The sequence below is a fragment of the Thamnophis elegans genome, chromosome 3, assembly GCF_009769535.1.
Source record: "Thamnophis elegans isolate rThaEle1 chromosome 3, rThaEle1.pri, whole genome shotgun sequence".
NCBI lineage: Eukaryota > Metazoa > Chordata > Lepidosauria > Squamata > Colubridae > Thamnophis > Thamnophis elegans.
The window spans coordinates 52,830,591-52,852,186 of NC_045543.1; the positions used below are offsets into that span (position 1 = coordinate 52,830,591).

General features: G+C 42.9%; 2 long non-coding RNA genes across 2 annotated transcripts in view; one reads left to right on the top strand and one right to left on the bottom strand.

The window, feature by feature from the left end:
• Nucleotides 1–5,292, top strand: part of LOC116505783 — a 51,291-nt gene extending 45,999 nt beyond the window's left edge. The window contains exon 4 of the long non-coding RNA XR_004254968.1: nucleotides 5,119–5,292. This is a non-coding gene — a long non-coding RNA (uncharacterized LOC116505783). The remainder of the gene's footprint in view (nucleotides 1–5,118) is intronic.
• LOC116505784 overlaps nucleotides 1–21,596 on the bottom strand; it is a 56,026-nt gene that overhangs the window by 23,714 nt on the left and 10,716 nt on the right. The window lies entirely within an intron of this gene.

Here is a 21,596-nt window from a genome sequence, read left to right on the forward strand (position 1 = left end):
GCTTTTGTTGCTGTTTTGATATGTATCTCGGCTTCTGTCTTCCAAGTTTTGTGCATCCTCAATGCCATCCCAGTCTTTATGGCCCTTTCCATATCGCTTTATAACAGATTTGTAAGCCCAATCAATTTACCCATGCTCTGTGGCTATAGTATTATTATGCTTCTTATCTTCTTTATTATCCCCTCTTACTGGTATTATTATGATTACTCTGTTGCTTTACATCAGGGGTGTCAAATTCACATCGTCATGTGATGTATTGGGACTTCCCCCCCCCTTTGCTAAACTGGGTGGGGGCGGGCCAGCACATGACGCATCTGACCCACGGACCACAAATTTGACACCCCTGCTTTACATGTACATTGAGAGATTCTGCACCAGAGACAAATTCTTGTGTGTGTAATCACACTTGGCCAAATAAAGTATTCTATCTAATTGCTTCTTCACTAAGCAGTTGAAGCTTGACAAAGTGTTGAGAATTCAATTTTAGGGTAGTGTATCATTTGCATTCTGATAACTTTAAGCAATATTGTTCATTTTGTACAGTAAATGCAGGCATAATTTGCTTGACAAAGAGCTTGCTTAGAAGAATTATCTGACCCCCATCATGTACCTCTCCTTATGACTTACCCAAATCTAATCATATTATATAACCTTGGGTGAGACTGTTTGTGATTGTGTCCTTTTCTAGATTATGAAACCAGAAAGGAACTGGTAATGGTAGCCTCCATGGATCCATATCATATATATATATAGGTGTCTGAAGGAAAGGATAAATAAAAGGGCAACAGTGTTGGTGGTAACCATAAAAACTGTCTGGCTATAATTATCCAAACCATGCAATTGTTTTATGATCATACTAGCTGAATATCCATGCTCCGCCTCGAAACTGTGTGATCGGGTTTGATAAATTGATACTTACAGCTTGAAAATTAATAAGTAGTTACCATCAACCTCTCCTCTCCACTTCTGTCCCTCAGCCTTGTCCCACAGAAGCCTCCCCTATCCTATCCCCTTCTCTCCCTTAGCCTTGCCCCGCAAAATCCTCCTCTATCCTATCCCCTTCCCACCCTCAGCCTTGTCCCACAGAAGCCTCCCCTATCCTATCCACTTCCCTCCCTCAGCCTTGCCCCGCAAAATCCTCCTCTATCCTATCCCTTTCCCTCCCTCAGCCTGGTCCCACAGAAGCCTCCCCTATCTTATCACTTTTTTTCCCTCAGGCTTGCCCCACAGAACCCCACCTATCTTATCAACTTTTCTCCCTCAGGCTCCTCTCCAAACTCCCAGCCAGCAGGCCAGATGGGTCACACGCTGGCCACGCCCACACCCATTTTCAGGTTGGGAGGGGAAGTAGAGCATCTAACTCCTTAGCATCAGAGTGTGTTAATAATAATATATGAAATACTAATGCTCTGGTGGTCATTTCAAAAAATCCTTTGTTACCGAGCACCTAAAAGCCAAGAGGAACATACGTGCCAAATTTCAAGTTCGTAGGATTTACGGTTCTGGAGATTTCATGATTCCTGCTTGAGTGTTTTCTTGCTTATATATAGAGAGATTTGGCAGGTATTCACAATCTGTCTTTCCAAGGAACATCTATAGTTAGAAGAAGGGTTACATGCATGGCTTCACAATGGGTCTGGAATTGTATATTGAATGTATGGATGTACAATGTCTATGTTACCATAAGGTCACTTGCAATCTGGAGACCTAGGAGCCATGGTGGCACAGTGGTTATAATGCAGTATTGCAGACTAACTCTGCCCACAATCTGGATTTTGATACTGACCGGCTCAAGGTTGAGTCAGCCTTCCATCCTTCCGAGGTCAGTAAAATGAGGGCCCAGATTGTTGGAGGCAATATGCTGATTCTGTAAACCGCTTAGAGAGGCTGTAAAGCACTATAAAGCAGTATGTTATTGTTACTTGTTAGTTCCAGAGATTTTTAAATGACTAATAGCAACCTTATGGAGGAAGGAACAAAAGGCTGGGACACCCATGATTTCCAGTTCAGGAGGGTGTCCTGAAAAACAATTTGCCAGAAGGAGCATCTCGTTCGTGGAAGTTTCTCTCGCTTGCTCAACTGATCTGGCAATTTGTTAAAGTGCCAATGAAGTCATCCAACCCACACATTAGATGAAAGCTGCATCATCTGCAGCTGATGGGAAATTATGTTTGTATATTTTTTGTTGTTTACTCTAGTTGTGCAGCAAATACATTTCTTGTCTTATGCTGTGATTTTCTACGACTCCTAAGGGAGAGCAAGCATATTGGCACAGAGGGCACAGCTGCGGCCACTTTACAAGGACATGGAGAACATTGTAACATTTGGGGGATCTTTCTGCAAACCAGAGTACCTAGTTTAAAATGATTTGTTTCTGCAATTACAATCCTGGCTGCTTTCCAGACAGGGGCTAGAGCAGAAAAGTGTTTCTTCCATTCAACTGGGAGTTCCTTGAACTGCTATTCTGCAATACAGCTTCAAAGTACCAGACCCTTTTTAAAAACCTCAATCAAGAGGACTGTGCAATAGACACTATACCCATTTGTACCAAATATAAGGTGATCCATTCCTTTAAAAATGAAAATCCAGGCAAAGTCATGTACAGGTAGTCCGCAACTTACATCAGTTTGCTTAGTGACTGATCAAAATTACGGCACTGAAAAAGTGTCTTATGACCATTTTTCACACTTAAGACCTGCCTCCCCAAGGTCACGTGATTTACACTGGAAGCTTGACAAATGAATCACATTTATGACGGTTACAGCGTCCCGGGGTCATGTGATCACTTTTTGCAACCTTCTGAGAAACAAAGTCAATGGGGAAGCCAGATTCACTTAACAACCGTGTTAGTAATTTCACAACAGCAGAGATTCACTTAACAAATGTAGGTAGAAAAGTCATAAAATGGGGCAAAACTCACTTAGCGACATAAATTTTGGGTTCAATAGTGGTCACATGGTAAGGACTACCTGCAAAGCTTTCTCCATTGGTTGATTGGAATGACAGATGCAGCAGCATCCCACAGTGTCTATTCAGAAGTAACTCCAAATTGGTCAGATTTATACATTGTTCTAAGTGAGATTTAGTTAGCTATGGTTTGTAGAATAAAGAATAATTGACTGGATTCATACAACACGTGAAGCTTTGAACTGACTAAACCATACATTGGCTTCATGCAAAGTTTCTCAAAACTTCATGGTAACATAATCCTTCAAAATGATAAATGAATTTTAGGAATGGAATTGATTTAATTGGTGTTTAGACTGGATATCCCACTTTTAATATACCTTAATCTATATCTCAGTTTATATATGGGTCTTTTCCCATATAAGATTGAGATTGTCTTGGCAACATTTCAGCAAGGTCTCACTCGCCATCTTCAGGCTGGTGTTTTGGGCTTAAAGCGTGGTCGGAGCTGACGTCTTTCTATAAATCTTGGTGGGGTGTGTGTGGAGTGCTGGCTTTGTTTCAGTAAGTGGAATGATTGGTTGTGTGGTTGTATCATGATTGGTAGATTGGTGCTGATTGGTGCTGGCTGTGTATCCGTTGTTCTTTTGTGTTGTAATGGCCTGGGTGGTAGGTGGGGCTTGTTTGTTGACTAGGGCTGGTTTCCAGATGTCTGGTAGGCGGGAGGTATCATCACGTTTATTCCTGTTGTGGGGGTGTTTCTCTATTTTGATAGCTTCCGAAATTATTCTCTTGTTGAAGTGTTCAGTTTTGGAGATTAACCTGGTTCCTTCAAAATTAATTTCATGTCCCGTAGCTTTAAGGTGCTGGAAAAGGGAGGAAGCTTTTTCTTTTTTTTCTTACTGCGTTCTTGTGTTCTGCGATGCGTGCATTTATTCTTCTGTTCGTTTGTCCTATGTATGTTGCAGGGCAGATTTTGCATGGTATTTCGTAGACTTCTTCGTTTTCTAACTGGATTTTGTTTCAGGTGTTTCTTAAGATGTTGGCTATTTTTTAGTCAGTGTTGAAGGCTGTCTTGATATTGTGTCTGTGGAGAATTTTGCTGATTTTATCTGTGGTGCCTTTGATGTAAGGGAGGAGGGCGATGCCGCTGTCCTGTTCTGTGTCTTGGTTTTTGGGGGGAGTCTCCCTTTGGATTAGGTTGGTAATTGTTTTTCTTTGGAATTCGTTGGAGATTAATACATTTGTGAGAGTGTGTAATTCAGTTTTCAGGTGGTCTTTGTCGGCTAGGTTCTGGAGATGAGGGTCTTGGCTACAGAGTTGATCTGTGCAGGGTGGTGATGGGATTATGTGTTTAAGTAGCGGTTGGTGTGTGTTTTTTTCTGGTAGATGGTGTGTCCTAGGGAGCCATTGGGTTTTTTGTAGATTAGGACATCCAGAAAGGGAAGTTGGTTGTTTGCTTCTATTTCCATAGTGAATTGAAAAAAACTGGATAACTTCCTCACACATCTCAACAGCCTACACCCCAAAATACAATTTACTATGGAAATAGAAGGAAACAACCAACTTCCCTTTCTGGACGTCCTAATCTACAAAAAACCAAATGGCTCCATGTATGTATGTATGTATGTATGTATGTGTGTATGTATGTATGCATGTATGTATATCTTTCTTTCTTTTCACAACATCCCATCCAGAGGTGGTATTCAGGAGGTTCTGATCGGTTCTGGAGAACTGGTAGTGGAAATTTTGACTGGTTCAGAGAACTGGTAAAAATCACCTGACTGGCCCCATCCCCATCTATTCTCTGCCTTCCGAGTCCCAGCTGATCGGGAGGAAATGAGGATTTTGCAGTAACTTTTCCCTGGAGTGGGGAGGTAATGGAGATTTTACAGTATCCTTCCCCTGCCATGCCCACCAAGCCATGCCCAACTGGTAGTAAAAAAATGTGAATCCCACCATTGATCCCACCCCATAATCATGGTTTGAACTATGGGCTGAGCTCACCAAGCAAAAACAAAGCAAGCCACTTTATAAGTCAGTGTAATTGATGAACCTAGCTTACGGGAGTACCGGTATGTTTTCATGACTCCAAATCTGTTGACTGTTACTTCATTCAATTGGTGCAATCTTCATCTTGAGATTAATTTTAATATCTAATGCTTGTGACTCAACTAGTTTTTGCTGTATTTTCCCCTGTCCTTTTCGTAGCCTGGTGAAGAGTTTTGGATAATAAGGAAATGCAACCTTTTCATCTTCTTTTGCGGCATTGTGCCTAACCCTGATATACTGTAGATATTGTATGATGGGAGATAAGGATGATTTCCCCACAAAGGATCAACATGGTTTCAAAAGAAAAAAAAAGAGATAGAACGTGAAGAAGACTCTATGAAGGAAGGAATTAAAGGGTTGAAAGAAAACTGAGTGGGTGAAGAGACCAGCTGTTTCATCTTCGTTTATCAGTGAATGAAAGAGCAATTTTCTCATTGCAACTTGGCAGACCTACAAGTAGCAACAGCAGCTTGTTAAAAGTAGAGGGAACAGTATGTACAAATATTTCACAAAGGACAAATTCAAGCATTAATTACAAATTCTTTATTTCACCAGTTGTGGAAAAATTACATTATGAGATGTTGCAATAAATTAAACTCTAATTATTAGGGTTGCATATGCTTGACTACTTATGGCCAGCTTTGTAGCATAAACTTTACTTTTAAGAGTGATAAAGCTACTTATATTGCAGGTCATTGACAGCATCTTGCAGATGTTCAAAATAGTATGTATTCTGGAAAACCTATGGAAATGGGATAAGAAAAGAAAGAAAATACCTCAAATTAATATTTTTTTTTAAATCGGGAAAAACTATGGTACCATCTTTCTTGAGAAAATTGTCATGTAATAAAATTTCAATTCTTAAATGCAGCTACTTTGAATTAGATACAGGACTCTTTAATGGCCTTGCTGCTACATGTAAGAGTGTGTTGTCATTATTTGTGAAATTGATGCAGGAGGGAGTGCACAGGTAAACCTACCAGTGGCTGGCCAGGTTAGGTGGTCTTAATAGAATGGACCTTATAAATTCATATTAGCTTGGCTTTTCATTCTAGTGCCCTGGAGTTCCAACTTTGACTTGTAGCTTGAGTGAACTTTCTCTCCAACTTCCTCATAAGTATTAAAAATAGGGCTGAACAGTGTGGCAAGACCCTGTAAAGGAGGGGCACAGGAAGCCAGGCGTGGGTGAGAGATAGAACAGAGGTGAGACAGCTAACATTCCAAATGAACTTCTCCTTTTTGAAATGTCATGCTTGTCTCATGTATGGAAACACCTTGAGAATGCACAGTGTGGAACCCGGCATAAAAGTAGTATCCTGGGCAGAGCCAGGCAGTTCAGATTTTGGTGTGTGAACACGCTGAACTCGATGCATCAAATAAACCTGTTTCTCTCGCACCTTCGTGGTCTCGAGTCCTGGTCTTTCGTAAGTAGATTACAAACCTCAATCTGCTGCAACATTTTTGGTGAGCCAGGCAGGAGTCGAGGGGTCTTTGGGACCCTCTGGAACGTCCACCCCGGTGTCGGGGCTCATCCTGTCAGGGGGAACCTCCCTGGCGCCAACGTACCCTTGATCCGAGGGACTTCCCAGCGACAGAGGGCTCTGGCAGCAGCAGTTGGCGATTCCAAGAACCACCAGAGAAGGACCAGAGACCAGGCACCTGAAGGCTGGCCAGCATCGCAGGAGGGAAGCCAAGTACATGAGGCAAGTACTGTGGGGACCCCATTAGGCCCGGACTCCTTGTTGAGCCGGAGGCGAGGCCTGATCTCCCTCGCTAGTTGGAAGGTTTTGGGGAGGATTGTTTAGTGTATGTGTGTTTGTGTGATTGAGGGGGGCTACTGCATTTCCCTACGGTGGCCATGTTGATCCGGTACCCTGGGTCAGAGCCTGTGTGGGGTGACTGCTAAATCCTTGTTGTCTGGTGCCCTGGGAGGACCATGGGTGGTGGCAGCAGTGTTCCCCTTACTCCCTTACAATGTATGTTAAATCATTTTAAAGAAGGGTATATGACTCAGGATTATGGCATTGAGTGGAGCAGGCATGAGCTTAAAAAGTTTTGTGAATCTGAATGACCCACTTTTGGTTTTGGGTGGCCCAACAAAGGCACTTTTGATCCCAACATAGCTTTGAATGTCCATAGGTTAGTGTTTGATCCTGATGTAGGACATCCAGATCAGGCCCCATATATTGACGTGTGGTACAATTTATTGAGGAAACAGCTTGGCTAAAAAATGCAAAGACCAACAGTGTATGCTTATGGCTGTTCGGGTTGTACACCCCAAATGTCCCAAGCTGAGACCACCAATCCTAGCTAGTGCCCAGAAGAGTTGCCCCAACCACCGCCCTATATGCCCCCACCAGGATCACCATGACCCTCACCCCGACCATGCCAAGGACCACACCTAGTAGCTCAGGAGACTCGAGGGCATCAACAAGCCGTTCATCTGTGGGGTGGATAGAGCGAGGGCTGGACGTTGTGACCTCTATGATGTCAGAAGAAAGTCCTGTCAGAGGGACAGGGGATGTGGATCCTCTGAGCTCACCAGAATTTTGGGAGAACAAGGAAGAGGAGATAGAGCAGTTGCTGGGGGCTGTTGGAGGAAAGCCAGAACCAAGTGAGGACCAGCCGGTGGCAGCTAGAACCAGAGCAAAAACAGAGGCTCCTATTTTGACAGCCCCACTTTGGAGAGTGGATCAGTTTCTGGTGGATCCAAGCGACCCCTCCTGACTCTCCACAGCCTCCCTGTTTCAATATGTCCCTTTTACCACTTCTGACCTGCTCAATTGGAAACTTCACTATGGACCTTATAGTGCTAAGCCAAACGAGGTGGCTGATCTGGTTAAAACTATTGTGGACACCCACCACCCTACTTGGCTAGATCTTCAGCAACTAATGGCTACCCTGTTTAATGCTGAAGAGAGGGAGAAGATTAGGATTGCAGTGTCTAACATTCTAAAACCTGATGTCCCTGTTCACACCACTCTGGCTGACTTTAATGAGCAACGCTTCCCTTCAAGGGACCCGAGATGGAGCCCCTATGACCCCCACCAGCTGATTCTGCTATGTAATCATCAACAGTTAATTGTAAGGGCTGTCCAGCTGGGAGGGAAACCAGCCACCAATATGTCTAAACCAAGCCTCATTACTCAAGGAGCTACCAAAAGCCCCAAGGCTTTTTATGCTCGCTTGATAGAAGCCTACTAACGGTATACTCCTATCGACCCCACCCTTCCTGAAAATGCTCAGATGCTGGCTATGGCCTTTATTTCTCAGTCAGCCCCTGACATCAGACACAAGCTGCAGAAGCTGGAAGGGGCACTGTGAAAGCCCCTCAGTGAGCTTATGGAAGTGGCTAGAAAAACCTTTGTCAATAGAGATCTGGTGGAGGAAAGGAAAAAAGATCAAAAGATGCAGAAAAAAGCAGAACTGCTAGTGGCAGCAATTATGACCATGCCAGGAGGGAGAAGAGGAATTAGGGAGGGGGACAGGACCCCACCCTTGGGACGGAACCAATGTGCCATCTGTTACGAACATGGCCACTGGGGAGGGGAGTGCCCCAACCGGGACTGAGCTCCACCCTCTGAGGAAAGGGAAGATGACCGCCCTAGGATGCCAAGGGATTCCCCTCCCCTACCAAGCCGCCCCAGGAGACGTGAATCTCACAGGAGGCCCTTCAATGGCATGCAGAGGCGAAATGGTTTTCAGTCATTGATTCAAAGGATGCTTTCTTTGCAATCCCCATCCATCAGAAAAGTCATCATTTGTTTGCCTTCGAATGCCCAGTCACAGGCAGGAAGCAACAATATGCTTGGACACGCTTGCCTCAAGGCTTTAAAAAAACTCCCCCACCTTATTTGGAGCTGCATTAGCCATGGATATGGAACTTTTAGACATTGTCCCACCCGATGTGGTTTTGCAAGACGTAAATGACTTGTTGGTCACAGGCCAGATGGAGGAAGCCTGTCATGCCAATGCAGCAGCCCTACTGCTCCTCCTACAGGAGAAAGGCTACAAGGCCTCTCGGACCAAAGCCCAGTTAGTCCAGTTGGAGGTTAGATATTTGGGTTACGACATCCAGCAGGGACAAAGGACCTTGGGCCATGAAAGGAAGGAGGCCATTTGCCAATTGCCAGCCCCACGAAATAGGAAGAAATTAAGGGGCTTTTGGGGAGCAGCTGGGTTTTGCCGCATTTGGATTCTTAACTTCGCATTGTTAGCAAAGCCACTCTATGAAGCTACCAAGGGGAATGAAAAGGAACCCTTGAGGTGGGAGAAAGAGGAACAGAACAGCTTTTTGGAATTGAAGCATGCTCTGACTCAGGCTCCTAGTTTCCTGACCTTGACAGGCCTTTCCAGTTGTTTGTGGACACTAAGCAGAATATGGCCTTGGGGTACTGACCCAAAAGTTGGGAACATGGTATCGCCCGGTTACATATTTGTCCAAACAGCTGGATCAGGTGGCCAAAGGGTGGCCCGCCTGTCTTAAGGTTGTGGCAGGAACTGCCCTACTTACTCAGGAAGCCAATAAGCTCACCTTTGGACAACAATTAGACATCTACACCCCCCATGCTCTTAGAACTGTCCTCGACCAGAAAGGCCATCTGTGGCTTACCAATCCACGAATGCTGAAATACCAGGGGCTTATTACACATAACCCCCTCATCAATCTTGTCCAGTCATATGCGTTGAATCCAGCAACCTTATTGCCTGAACCAGATTCTGAAACAACCCATGATTACTTACAAACAATTGAAGAGACCTATGCCAGCCGCCCAGATTTGAAGAATGAACCCCTCTCCAACCCAGACGCAGCTTCTTTTTACAGATGGAACCAGCTTTCTACATGAGGGCGTGTGAAAGGAAGCTTATGCTGTGGTCACCCTCGATGATGTGTGGGAAGCTATGCCCCTACCACCAGGAACCAGTGCCCAATTGGCAGAACGATATGCCCTCACAAGGCTTTGGAATTGGCATGAGATCTAAGAGTCAACATTTATACAGATTCCAAATATGCCTTCCTAACCGTCCAAGTCCATGGAGCTTTATATAGGGAAAGAGGCCTCATCACAGCAGGAGGAAAAGACATCAAATATGGCCCCAAATTATGCGTCTGCTGGATAGTGTATGGGCCCCCAAGCAGGTTGCCATTATGCATGTCCGGGGTCATCAAAAAGGGCTCTCAACAACTGAAAGAGGAAACAACAAAGCTGATCGAGTTGCCAGAGCAGTGGCCTTGGATCCCCCTTCTTTACAGGCCACCTGCCTCACTCTGTGGACCCCGGCCCAGGAAGAACAACTCTCCCATCGTATAGTCACTCAGAAATCCAGCAAGCTGAAGCGATAGGGGCAGAATTACTAGATGGGTGGTGGGTTCTGCCAGACAAAAGGGTGTTTGCTCCCCAGCAATTGGCATGGGACGCTGTCTCCTCCCTGCATAAGCATTTGCACTTAGGAAAAACGGCTTTACAAAAATAAAAAGGCCTTGGCTCAGGGAGGTCTATAGCAACAATTTGTCTAGCCTGGCAGCTGCTGTTTGCTCTCAATGTCAGGTATGTGCTGCTAATAACCCACGTCAAGGCCCAGTTCAGGTGGGAGGGTCAAGAGAGGGCAGATCACACCATAAAGGATAAGTTGCCCAAAATTTGTCAGGGTACCCATCTCAAATGGCCGGATGCCCTCAGCATCGCGTTGCTGGCAAAGAGGTGCGCTCCCACCAAGGAGTTGGGCATTTCGCCATTTGAATTGTTGTATGGGAGGGTTCCTAATTTGCTTGGCCCACAGGTGTTGCCCACCCCCAGGTTGCAGACACGGTGAAGCTCAAACAGTTGTAAGCCCTGAATACCATAGTCCACCAATTGCAACAATATGTTCTGTCTTGTTGTTCTCATGTAATTGTAACTCCAGTCCACAACTTCCACCTAGGACAAGAAGTCTGGGTGAAGGACTGGTAGAAGGAACTATTGGGCCCCAAATGGTGTGGGACGTATACTGTTGTTTGTTCTCCCCTTGCTGTTAAGGTAGCTGAACTTACGCCTTGGATTCATTGGACCCGTCTTAAATTGGCTGCGAAAGCTTACTGGAAGGCCTCCAGTGACCCCGCGGAGCCTCTGCACCTCACGTTCCAGAAGCACCAGGTGGAACGCCGCCTCTTCTGCTGACACATGGGAAGCTGTCGCTTTACGAACAGGTGGTGAAGAACCAGCGCCCCCTGCACGTGTCGCTCTGGATGTCAACATCCGTCGCACGGGCAACGTACCGCATCTACCGTGGAAGCTCCACCCCCACCCAACGCCCAGGCACAACCATGGAGACCGACCAGCGCCTACGCCAAACTGCGTGCATTAGGAGAGGCCTGATCCCGGCAGTTCTGATCGTGGTTTTTCTCCTATTCATTTTCTCCTATTCATTTCTATTCTCGTTAACTCTCTTTATCTCTATCAGGCAATCCTGGCCAGAACAAAGGGTAAGGCCCCACTGGTGGTGTGGGAGGTTCCAAATGATTACGAGGACCCAACCCCCTCTCCTGCTCCATCCTTTCCTAAAGGGGGGAATGAGGGTACTCCCCAACAACCGGAAGCTAGGCCCCTCACCTCTACAAATGACTCCCCTCCACTGGTAACTTCTGAGCCAATGCTAGAGGAAATGGGTTCAGGGCCTTTCCCCCTTTGCAAAGACTGCTTTTATCAGGGTGAACAGGGACTGCATTTTGTGTATAATGAACGCTGGTTATTAAATTGCCATCTGGAGGAGGGGCTATCCCCCTGTTCAGAGGAGACAGGGAACTATTGGCAGTGCCGAGTGAACCCCAATGTTACAACTTGGGCACCAAACAAATACAATTCGACCATTAGGTGCCATCGCAAAAAGCCCATTTAGAGACCCTTCCCAGACCCCTTTCCAGAAAGGACAAGGGCTTGGGCGAAGCGGGCACCCCTTGATTTCAGTCTGAAAATGGAATATGACATAACTTATGACCAGATTCCCATAATAGTGGAGATAACTTGTCAGCTTATTGGGGATGTAGGGAATCAGTGGTTTCTACAATGGTGGTCAGAGGATGAGAATCTGTCAAGCATGAATGCACAAGACCTGAGTAAGTACTGGCGCATAGGTATAACGCGCAACAATAGTGCTAAAGCCAGTCGCCTGGAGGTCTGGATAACCCAATCCAACTACTTGGAAACATATCAATGCCATGCGGGGACACTTGACAAGACCCTCAGCAAGAACAGCTATAGCCACCCTAAATACACAGGGAAAGGGAACGGTGGTTCTGGAGCCACTCCTACAACAGGGTAGGAACTCCCGTCCCACGAGGAACCCCTCAGGAGGGTGGGAGGGGTGGCCCACAAGGGAAGGAAAAGGGAGCCCCAAGGGCACCAGGGGCCACACGAGTGGCCATTACCCCCTCTCCATTGGAATGCACTCAATGCCTGCAGGGTCCACAGAAGGACAAAATGGGAATAAGCCACAGACCCCATCTGGCACTTGGGAAGCCCCAGAGAACATGTATTGGATTTGTGGAACACTGGCCTACGAGATCCTCCCTGAGGATTGGTCAGGCTCTTGTGTTCTTGGATGGATAAAACCCTCGTTTTTTCTGTTGCTCATCCAATCACGACAGGTGCTAGGGGTGTATGACTCAGTGGGCTCCACCAGTCAGAGATTTATCAATCCTCTCCACTGCCACTGACAAACTCCGTACTGCAGTGTACCAAAATCGATTGGCTCTTGATTACCTCCTCGCAAGGGAAGGAGGGGTCTGTGGGAAGTTCAACTTGTCTAATTGCTGCCTTCAAATTGATGAGACTGGAAGTGTCATTAACCAGCTCACCACAGAAATGAGGCAACTCACTCATTTCCCAGGGCAGGAATGGAAAGGATTTGATTTCACCTCAACTTTTAACTCCTGGTTCCCAAAATTGCCTGGATTGCAGGCCATCATTGCTTTGATTGGCCTGATTGCAGCAGGATGTGTAATCATCCCCTGCATCATGCCAATCTTTGTCCGTGCCATCACCAACTCTTTGTCCCTCTTGGTGGAGAAACGGGCCACTGCAAAAGTCCTGGCCCTAGTGGGACACTCAGAAGAAGGGAACGAATATGTTGGGCTCATGGTCAATAGGGAACCTGACGTTTATGAAACTACACAGTAATCTTCGGATTGGGTGCAGTTTCAAAAGGGGGAATGATGCAGGAGGGGGTGCACAGGTAAACCCACCAGTGGCTGGCCAGGTTAGGTGGTCTTAATAGAATGGACCTTATAAATTCATATTAGCTTGGCTTTTCATTCTAGTGCCCTGGAGTTCCAACTTTGACTTGTAGCTTGAGTGAACTTTCTCTCCAACTTCCTCATAAGTATTAAAAATAGGGCTGAACAGTGTGGCAAGGCCCTGTAAAGGAAGGGCACAGGAAGCCAGGCGTGGGTGAGAGATAGAACAGAGGTGAAACAGCTAACATTCCAAATGAACTTCTCCTTTTTGAAATGTCATGCTTGTCTCGTGTATGGAAACGCCTTGAGAATGCACAGTGTGGAACACGGCATAAAAGTAGCATCCTGGGCAGAGCCCAGGCAGTTCAGATTTTGGTGTGTGAACACGCTGAACTCGATGCATCAAATAAACCTGTTTCTCTCGCATCTTCGTGGTCTCGAGTCCTGGTCTTTCGTAAGTAGATTACAAACCTCAATCTGCTGCAACAAAATGGAAATTTACAATGAGTACTCATTAATGTGTTTTAAGAAATTTGCTATGATTGAATTTCTGACCTTGAAGGAGTCTCTCCAATTTAAATTGGTAAACCACTCAGAGTCACTTGATTGAGTTGGGTGGCTATAGAAATTGAATAAATAAATAAGTAAACAATTAAAGAAAATTGACTACCAAATCCAGGTTGTATATGGTTTTAACTTTATTGAGATGAGTACTAGTGTATTGCTGGGCCCCAAAATCTAAAGATGGTAATATTAATTGTCTCTTTAAGTGGGTGGTCTATTACAGCAACCAACAAATTTCCCATAAGAAAGATCATGAACTGATTAAGGATGATCACTGCATCACTCAAAGGGAAATTACTATCAACCTTAGCATTTCATGGGAATGTGTGAGTCACATTATTGCTGTTATTTAACATTGTAGTTTTGGGGACAATGGAGTCCTCACATGCTGTTTAAGGGTTGAAATTTGTAATTCTTGTCATACTATGAGAACAAAGGTGAGGAATTTCTTCACAGTAATGTGGGGGCTAATGAAACATGAACTCAACATTGTGATGGAGAAATGAAGGATCATTCTGTGGAATATTATCACAAAGCTTAACGTGACTGGGAAGTCGGAGTCAAATCAAAGCCCAGGCTATGGTAGGAAAATTTCATGTTTATGGTTTCTTGGTACATAGATGGTATTATTCATATGAATTTCCTTGAAGCTGTCACCGCTCTCAACTCAAGAGGACTATAAGGCAACATTTGAAGCCTTGAAACAATACCTAGATACACCCATGTTACACCTATCCTCCGCGAGCTGCACTGGCTCCCCATTGGTCTCCGGATCCGCTTCAAGGTGCTAGTCATTACTTTTAAAGCCCTACATGGTATTGGACCTGGCTACCTGAGAGACTGCCTCCTGCCATTCACCTTCCAACGACCAGGTTGGGCCTCCTCCGGGTGCCATCAACCGGACAATGCTGGCTGGCGGCTCCCGAGGGGGGGGGCTTCTCTGTAGCTGCACCGGCCTTGTGGAACGAGCTACCTGCAGAGATCCGGACCCTTACCACTCTCCCGGCCTTCTGTAAAGTGACCAAGACCTGGCTGTTCCGGCAGGCCTGGGGCTGTTGATTAATATCCAGCCCCATTTGATTGAATGGATGATATATTAATTTTAATAATTGTGTTTTAATTTTTTTTATATGTTTTTACTTTTGTTGTGAGCCTCCCAGAGTCCTAAGGGAGTGGGTGGCATACAAATCTTATTAAAGTCGAAAGTTAAGTGGCCTTTGGAAACACAAGCATGTCTTTCCTCATTCTCCATTTAGTCCATGCAAAATTCCCCCTTTCCAAAACTGAAGGAATAGTTTCAGAGGCATTCATTTGTCTCTGTGGGAGAAGTTCAAATTGACTGGTTCTGCTGGGTATGATGAGACCAAACAATGAGGAAAACGAAGAGCAACCCTGGCTCAGCAGTGAGATTTTTCTGCTTGTCTATTGTGAAAAAGGTTAGCTGAAAGATGTTGATGTTCATGCTTGTTGAGATAGTTTGTCAGCTGCTCTAGGCAAAGCATGAAGAGAAATATGGATGGATTAGCACCCTCGGAAGATGATGGAGATTGAGTGCATCCCCATGCAATGATCAAGCAGGCAACTGCAGTTCCTTCCATCTGTTTCTCTTACATTTAAGCAAAAGACAGAGTCAGCAAAAATAAAAAAATAAAAAATCAGGATTTTTTTTTGGTAAAGAGGGGGGGGGGAATAACGTTTTAGACCATTTGGAAGAACGTATATGGCATCCTAGTAGCAAACGCAGTTGACAGACCTGAGATCTCAAATGGCTTAATATCAGTTATTTTATAGACACACAGAGGAGAAATTACTTTTAAAAAATTATATTAAGCATTTTTTCCCATGGAATAAAAGACAAATTGAAAAGAAACAAGCAAATGCAAGAAACAAAAAAAATATTGAAGATATACACGATCCAACCTTGTTTTCAGCAGATAATTACATTCTTATTGTCCCTCCTCCTCCTTAGGTGTTATATAAGACCTTTCAGATCAATAAACCATCATCTCTTTCTTCTTTCACCAAAAGATCCATCTAAGATTTTCAATCTTTCAAGAAAGTTGTTTTTTCTTTGATCAAACAGGTCAGTTGTGCCAATTTCAAAAATTTTGACATTCACAATCTATCTCTCATTATTCTTCCATCATTGTGCATACAATAGTCTTGATGCAGTTACCATATTTTAAAAAATCAATCTACCATGAATCCTTTTTAATTCATTATCTTTAAGTCTCAATAAAAAGGTTGCACAGAGGAAAAATTACAGGCACATTTAGTTAAGACATTTGAAACATTCTCTTCCTTCCTAAAGTAATTTCTCTTTACCTTTTATTACCTTGTAGGGCTTCCTTTGCCAGATTAATGAACTGTGATGTAAATGTTTTATTTTTCAGGCTCTTTAATTAAATATTTGGGCAATAACAGTTTTCTTCTGCCTTTCTAGCAAGGAACAGAATTGGGTGATGGTGCTATAAACCAAGCCCTGTAATTAAGCCATTAATAGGATGGATTGTAGTAGCCACTGTGGCAGATACTTTGAAATTTAATCCTAAATACAGTTAAATAAGGGAGATTTCAATCATGAAAATAATTTTTGGGGAACTAAGTTCCATCTCCCCCCCCCAGATAAATCACAATTATCCCTGCCTCACAGTTGTTCAGATTAGTGATGAGAATAGAAAGAACAACCACTCCAGTGGTTCTATCGATTAATCAATTTTATTATCATATAACATTTCATGAATTCCATCATCTTAGTAACATGAATGATATTAATTCTTATGAGAGATTTTCTACTTCCATACCATTTGTGATAGAGAGGAAAGGGAAGGGGAAGAATAAACTGGGTTGTTTTAAAAATTGGGAGCTATAAAAATTACTTAGATACTGCTCATAAACTATGCGCTAATATATAGTCTTGCTCGCCCTCTGCAGTAAACCCAACAACGAATCTTCTAGTCTCTCAAAGAACAGTAATTCCCTTATTGCATGAGATTTATAGCTCCAAGGTTTATTAGTGTTTATGAAATGTAGTTTGGAAGAACCAAAAAAATTAGGAAGGGGGAATGGTAAATAATGAAATCCAATATGGCTTTGGAGTTGATTGCTAAATAAATAGAAGCCATTGAAGTGGAAACAGTTGACCCAATAGAATAGAAAGCTGAAGATCTCAAACACTCTGTCCCATCTGTAGAAGATGATCAGACTGAGCCCGAAGGAGGGGTCAAATGAATCATCAGTCATGAGTCTCTGAGAGCTCACAAGAGATCTAAGTCCAACCCTCCTTGAATTTCCTCCTAATCTTGATTCCTGCTAATTTCCCTTGACCTTAGTAGTTCAGATTCTTGTAGAGAGGTTAAACTTACAATAAATCTTTGAACACATTTGAACTGCCTGGATCTCCTGATTTCCCTGGTGCTTGGTACCATCAGCCCTATAGGCCTTCACAGTCTTGTCCTGCTTTTTGAGTTGTAATAACTTGGCATGACCCACTGTCACTACTTACTTGAGTCATTTGGCATCTGCCCCAGTGTTCAATTTCCATTTTTTTTACTACTGGTTTACTTGTGTGTGCATGTGTGTGTGAGACGCTTATGAGCATGCGCGACACATGCGCATGTGCAGAAGCATCCGGGCAGGTGCTGCCACTACCGGTTCACCCAATCCAGGCTGAACCGGCAGAAACCCACCTCTGATCTACCTCTATATTGGGGCATGAAAGAGATTGGATTCTCACAACCTCACCGTCTTTCTGGCAATAAAAAGATCAAAACACAACATTTAAATAATTTGGTATTATTTAACACCAAAGGAGCATCAGATGTGTGATTAGAGAATTCACCTTTTCCTCCCCATTACCTGTGGGAGATAAAAATAATCTCACAGGAAATAAACAAAATCAAGCATGTTAAAAAAATGCAGCAGATAAAACAATAAAATTGATAAGTCCTGAAAAATATGAAATAAAATATAGTGTTCCAAGCAGACCACAAATGACTCTAGTTCCCTCAAAAGAATACAGTCCAATATACAGACTATTTAAAGAGTATAATAAAATCAATATGTTCCTGCTCATCCTGAAGATAGGGAAAAAATGAAATTCACTAGTTAGGAGCCCTGGTGACTCAGTGCTTAGAATGCAGTATTGCAGGCAAACTCTGCCCACAGCTTGGAGTTCAGTCCTGATAGGGCTCAAAGTTGACTCAATCTTCCCTTCTTTCAAGTTGGTAAATGAGACCCAGCTAGTTGGGGGCAATATGTTGATATTGTAAACTGTCCAAAGATGACCAACATTTCTGTTAGTAAGTGACACAGTTGCTAAGTGAGTTTTGCCCCATTTCACAGCCTTTCTTGCCATGGTTGTAAAGTGAATCATTGTAGTTATTAAGTAAGTAACATAGTTGTTCAGTGAATCTGGCTTCCCCATTGACTTTGCTTGTCAGAAGGTTGCAAAAGGGGATCACATGACCACGGGACAATGCAGCCCTCATAAACATGAACCAGTTGCCACGTGTCTGAATTTTGATCACATGACCACGGGGATGCTGGAAAGATCATATATGTAAAAAACAGTCATAAGTTACATTGTTCAGTGCTGCTGTAACTGAATGGTGACTAAGTGAACTGTTGTAAGTCAAGGACTACTTGCCTAAGTCTAAAACTAAGTCTGTCTAAATGCTGTTATGCAGAGAAACAATAATTAAAAAATCAGATGGTTTAGCATCACACAGAATAAAGAAGGAAGCCATCTAACGCAAACACTGGCTAGAATTCTCACCACTTTTTCTATAGCAAACCCCCCTTGCTTTTCTTTTACCCAGATTTCCCTTTTCCCTGGAAATCTCAACTTTAATCTGAGATTCTAAGAACCGTGACACCTCTTTTCAGCCTTGATCAACAACAATTTCTTTATTTTTAGAGGACCAAAAACATTTCTGTGTTCCAAGAAAGGAAGTAAGTTGGAGTAATTCTGTACCCATGTGACAAAGAATGTGTTTCCCTTGGGAAGGTTTGCTGTGGATGTGAAAGTTTGAGCCTTGAAAGTTGAGGGGATCGTTACAAGAGCCATTAACTTTTGACACGGATGAAACTATGTGGTATACTGAAAAGTCTTAAATTATATATTGTTGTTGTTAATTGCGAAGTCATGTCCGACCCATTGCGACCCCATGGATAATGTTCCTCCAGGCCTTCCTGTCCTCTACCATCCTCTGGAGTCCATTTAAGGTCAACCTACTGCTTCGGTGACTCCATCCAGTCACCTCATTCTCTATCGTCCCCTTCTTTTTTTGCCCTCAATCTTTCCCAGCATTAGGCTCTTCTCCAGTGAATCCTTTCTTCTCATTAGATGGCCAAAGTATTTGACTTTCATCTTCAGGATCTGGCCTTCTAAAGAGCATTCAGGGTTGATCTTCTCTAGAAATGACCGATTTGATTGCCTTGCAGCCCAAGGGCCTCGCAGGAGTCCTCTCCAGTATCATAGTTCAAAGGCCTCAATTCTTTGGTGCTCAGCTTTTCTTATGGTCCAACTTTCAGTGTCATACATTGCAATTGGGAAATATATAAAATATGGTTATATATAGTCAAAGGAAAATGTAATGAATTTAGAGTCTTGTATTTCAGGTATTTGGGGAATTACTACATGTACAATTTTCTACATCTTTTCTCATATAATATTTCCTTATGGTGACAGTCTAGGGATATGTATACAACTTTCAGTCTCCAAAGATGTTTAGTTGTCCCTTCCTACCACACCAATATGGTCATTCACTAGAGACAGAACTTTCTGTAAAGGTATATTTCTACATCCTACTGATTTCTGGATATTGTCATTTCTAATGTTATTAATATCTGTAATTTTGTGTTTACGGATTGGTTTGCCTAACAAATGACATTATAACAGATGATAGTGATCCACTTAACTGTGGCAAAAAAGTCATAAAATGGGGTAAAACTCTCAAAAAACTGTCTTCCTTGGCATCAGAAATTTTGGACTCAATTGTGGTTGTAAGTAGAAGACTATCTTTACAAAGAATGTTAGTAGTTTAGCTGGGAGAGATCACTGCTCCACTTATTGGAGAGTTGCTTCTCATCAGAATAAATTGTGTTCAGTGAGGCAAGCTTGAGATCTAGTATTATTACACCTGAGGCAGCTCAAATATTATTCATTTTCTTTCCACCTTGGAATATCTGATTGGCTTTCTATAAATATCATTTGAAAACCTTTTTTAAAATTAATCAAACAAAAGCCACAATTTTTGTCAGGTTATGAGACAAAAATCTTGGCTCTTGTCTGATAAATATATTTTAAAAAGGCCTACAGAGTCAAGGATTACTGCATCTTGAGAATTAATTCTTTTAAAAGGGGCATCTGTGTGAAGCTCTCCGTATAAATCACTTGAGCTTTCACTGCAACTAATAAATAGAGAAGTGACTTCATCAAGAGAAGGCACTTATTTCACAAAAACTCTGGGTAAAGAGGCTAAATATTATTTTTCCTCAACATTGCCCTTTGTTGAGATTGCTGGATTTGGTGTGATAAATGTTACTTTCTATGATGTTAAAAACATCAAGTGGTACATGCTGTCCCTTCACAACTGCTTGTTCCCTAAGAAAACAAATGACAGTTCCCTTTAGTGTCATTCCTTTTTTAAAAAGACTTTTGTCTCTGAGATTTATCGCAAGAGCTTAGTAAGAGATTTGTAGCAAGCTGCACTCAGCCTTTAGGCTTGCATACCCATTCAGTGCCACAGCCATAATTCTCCTAGAGTGGAATGACAGAAGATCACAGTGGCTAATAATGTATTATGATGATACTGTCTGGACAAGAAACATTGCACTCCATTTGCAGCATCTCATTTAGATTACAAGAAACTTTTCTTGCGGACCAAAAACAAACATATTTTTCTAGTCACAAACAATACTGAGTAAATTAAGCAAAAGCCAGGAAACAATCACCATCATCATCATCTCCCAATGAGGCACTACCTTGATGCGGTTGGAGGCAAATAACTGCCATAGGCAAGAAAAATCAGAAGATGCGAGGCTCAAATTACAAACTATAGGAAGAATCTCTGAACTTCAGTCCAATCAAGAATGCTTCTTATCAATCCATCAATGGAGAGACTGCTGTAAATCAGTCAACACCTGGCAAAGAAGTAGCAGCGCTGTTTTGGACACAGATATGGGACAAACCAAAAAAATACAACCAGAACGCAGAACGCAGCTTGGCTAAAGGAGGTTGAAATGAATAAAAATGAAGTTGAAATAAATAGCAACAGAAATGGTGGAGAAAAGAGGAAGGAACATATAAGAATATATATGTATACCTATACGTATACAGGTAGTCCTTAACTTACAATCATAATTGAGGCCATAATTTCTGTTGCTAAGTGAAACATTTGTTAAGTGAATTTTGCCCCATGTTACCATTTTTCTTATCATAGTTGTTAAATGAATCACTATAGTTAAGTTACTAACACGGTTGTTAAGTGAATTTGGCTTTCCCATTGACTTTGCTTGTCAGGTCGCAAAAACTGATTATGACTCCAGGACATTGCAACTGTCATAAATATGAGTGGTTTGCCAAGTGTCTGAATTTTGATCACATGATCATGGGGATGCTACAAAAGTTAAGTGTGAAAAATGGTTATAAGTCACTTTTTCAGTGACATTGTAACTTTGAACAGTCACTAAATGAACTGTTTTAAGTTGAGGACTACACATGTAAGTATATGTAATATATATGTATGTGCGTATCTCTCTCTCCCCCCCCCATTCCCTCCCTCTCTCTCTCAAATACAAGCACAAATTGTTGATATAGCTTATCTGAGTCTTGACCTGAAACATTGGCTTTGTTTTT